Genomic DNA, 4163 nt, shown 5'->3' with positions numbered 1-4163 from the left:
TAGCCTATTGGTAGCTCCTACCTCAGCTACGGCGGCATCAACGCTTCCAGAAAACTGCGGAACATTTTCTAACCGCTTGCGAATTGGAAGCTTGGTCCTGTTCGTCTTATCTAGCTGATGTTGTGTGATGAAAGAAGAAAGCAAGGGTGAGCAACAAGCCCACCAAAATAATATGTATAATGATTTACAATATATGAGCATTTTCATAGTACTCATGAAAGTCTTGGTCAATAAGAAATGAACCAAGTTTAATATCTTACCGCGACCAAGTCGCAAAATATTCAGTATATATGTACATATATACTTTTCACAATCTTTGAAATCCTCCGACATGTATAATATACACAGAGTTCCCGTTTATAACTGTACAAAATATCGTTGCAAGGTGATCTCATATATCTAACCTTGTCTCAACGTTTTTCCGAAAATCTTTGACATGCACAAGATAATCATTTACTAGATATAAGTTTAAAAGATGAAGTTACAAGATACTCCAATATACTTATATCCGAATACTACTTGAACTACCACCGTTCAAGTTATAATCAGTTTCAAAAGTTCATCACCCAGATGAGACTACAAGATAAGACTTGAATAGATTCAATCCTTGAAATATCATTATAAATAATGAAGTTACGAGATACTTCATTAAGTCCCGATATATATATACACCTATATATACATTTTATACACTCCTTGAAAACCTCTGTTATGAAAATTATAAACAGAGTTGTCAATATCCAATGAATTTTGGAAAGAAAAGAATTTTGGCATAAACCTGATATCTTGCTGATCAGGCAAAGATACCAATAAGTAACCTTTTCTACTAGTAGATGGACGAATTCCCCACTGGTCATCACCCTGGTCGCAATAGGACCTTATGCTGGACTGCCACTCAGCCACTTACGCATTTGATGGACTCCCACTGAGCCACTTACACTATCATGGACGCCCACTGAGCCCATGTTGCTTATGCCGACTCGATAGATGGACTTACTTCCCGAACGTTGGGTAAGTAATCAATTCATTTATCAAAACAGCAACCTCGTTGCGAATATAAAATACACCACAGAGCCGGATCATTTAGATTTTTGAACGAGTATTCAAGTCCCCTTCAAAAAGGAAGATCTTAAATTTGAAAACGAGTTTTGGGATCCGCTCTAAACTTTTAAAAATCATTCTGAAGACTCGAAAACATTTTTAAGAATGTTTGGAGTACTGCTGATTTATTAAAATAAATCAGTCCCAATATATTAGAAAATATCTGAATATTATTATTTAAATAATATTACCATAAAGAATAATCTTTATACAAATAATTGAAGTAGAAGTTGTAAAACTTATACTTGAAATGAGTATTAAATAACCAAAGATATACTTATACGAAAGTACTATCTTTATTTGAATAATCAAAAATAAGTTTGATTATCGACACCTTATTCTTTAATAAAATAAAGAATATATTTCAGTAAATAATCGGAGTCATAGGTCCTCAAATGAATATTCAAATAATATTCATTAAATAATATAAACTGAGTCATAAGTCCTCGAATGAATATTTAAGTAATATTCATTAAATAATATAAAGTAAGTCATAAGTCCTCGAATGAATATTCAAGTAATATTCATTAAATAATATAAAGTTATCGAATAAACCTTATTCGATTAATAGTTTTAAAAACTATTCATATATATATATATATATATATATATATATATATATATATATATATATATATATTATACTCGGGAGCCTCGCCTCCCGGTTTTAGAAAAAGTTCACCTTTTTATCCCCCTATACTAAGGGTATACTCAAATACCGCTTATCTCTAGCATAGGTATTATGCAACTAATAAGCATTTGAACCAACAGATATATAAATCAAGAATACGAAACAGGCATGCATATATACCATATCACATGCTCCAATATATCGCAAGAATTTGTTAATAACAAATATGCATTTATCACAAGATCATGCATATACACATATACATCACAACAACAGTTATACGGGTAGAAAATTTGCCTGAGCGACTGGGGGTTACAAATGGCTTGGGACGAGTTTGGTAACCTATGAACAACATATAAGTTGGAATTAAACCAAAGTCACTTATAAATCTATACTTTAACCAATTTAGACTCTAACGCTCGCTTTGCGCTTAACGATTCACTTAAGTCGCTCGAGTACCCTCGGCTCCATCATTTTTATTAAATTAACCATTACATGTTTTAAGGCGATTCTTTCGCGAGTGTCTTACCAACTGCCTATAACACTTTACATAAATGTTTCATACTCCAATTAGTCTTTTAAGGTCTTTAACCTATGTTTCAAAGTAAGGCGAGGGGTAATGGTTCGTTCGCAAAATAGTCGTTACTTAAAACGGCCGTTTCTCCTAAACCGTACATCGGAATCAAACGAAACACATATTAAAACGAAGCTCGTAACATGAACTATCTAATCATGGCAATGGTCAAAACCTAGCAGGGAGTTCTCGGGTCCTAATGTTAAGAACAAAACAGCCTAAAGTAAATCGGACATTACGACGGCTATGTTTACGCGATTTCCCAAATTTATACCATTCCAAATCAACCACCAAGCAACCCCAATTCATTCATACAACCAAAATCTATCCATACCATACTACAACAGCCCCAACACCTCAAGTTCTCCAATTTATGATATTCTCAAAAATGAATTTAAAACTATACTTAAGTCCTTTAACTAATCAATAAGATTTCAACATCCAATTTACTACAACTCCAACCCAAACTCTAAACATGCAAGCATCAAGCTACTCTTTTACCATAACAATCAAAATCATCCTAATATACAAAGTAAAGCTAGGGTTTGGAGATGTTATACCTTCCTTGAAGTGATGTGAGTAGCTAGGAAGCCTTAAGAAGCCTTGAGATGTCTTAGGGATGCTTGGATCTTAAAGGAAAAACAAGAAAAATCAAGTTAAAAATCTTGAAATCACTATTCATTATCTTCTTCATTGATTTCTTAGAAGAGATTGAGAATGAATTGGAGGCTTAAACTTATAGGATAGCCATATCTATGCATAAGGAGTACTAGATAATTACCTTACTAATTAAGGAAGCTTGGAACTTGAACTTTGAAATTTCTTCTTCTTGAAATGAAGAAAAGCCGAGAGCAAATGTTGAAGAAGAAAGGAAATGATTTTTGTGTTTGTGATTTGTTTAGCTTAGCTTGGTTGCTTTTGATTTGATTTTGGTTAATTACCTTATTAACCTTGAAAATTGTGTGGTTAAAAACCAACCACACCTCCTCCCCCCCTATGTCATGCTTATGTCACCTTTGCTATGTCATTACCCTTTACTTGCCCTCTTATTATTGGTTTGATGACCTCATCATCCCTAACCTCCTTGATTAACTCCTATTTGTTTGCCTAATGACCGCTGATCTGTTATACGGTTCGCTTAACTTTCGTTCTCGTTATCGTTTGAGGGATCATACCCGGGATCTTATTACTTAGGTTTCCTTAACCTTTCTCAATACATTATTTTCCTTTTTATGATCCTCTCTTATAATCCTTGAATTTAAATCCTTTTTATTCTGTTACCTTATACTCAATTCTTTCTGTATCTGGTAGATTTCTGGGAAAAATCAAAGTGTTCGGATTTGGATTCTGACGATCTTTACATACACTTATATACCACATAGAGTACTAATAATATCCCAAAAGATCAATAAAAGAACCCCTACCTAGTTTGGCATGAAAAGTTTTCTTATTCAGCAAAACACTATTCATAAGAGTTTCAAAAATTCCAAAAATTGGGGTTATTACATAAATGCTGATTTTACGACACAACTCAAGATCACAGCTCTGTCTACAAAACATCTTCAAGGTCTACATACTTCTACTCTTGAGAAGGTTGATACACTAAAGGAACATGATGATAAGCTGGATCTACAGCTTAAGCTTGACAAAATAGATATATCAGACCTACTCTTGAGAAAATTGAAGCCATTGAGAAGATTTAAGAGAAGCAACAGGCCCAAATTGCTGAGGTCCTGGCTAATCAAGCTTCTCAGAAAGCTCAATTGGATGAAATCCAATCTTCAGTCGAACTTCTTCTTTCTCTCTTACTTCCCGATGATGCCAAAATGGGGGAGAAGGTAGTTAAGTCCAAATGCT

Source organism: Apium graveolens, chromosome 3, assembly GCF_009905375.1.
Source record: "Apium graveolens cultivar Ventura chromosome 3, ASM990537v1, whole genome shotgun sequence".
Lineage (NCBI taxonomy): Eukaryota > Viridiplantae > Streptophyta > Magnoliopsida > Apiales > Apiaceae > Apium > Apium graveolens.
Note: the sequence above shows the minus strand (reverse complement) of the source record.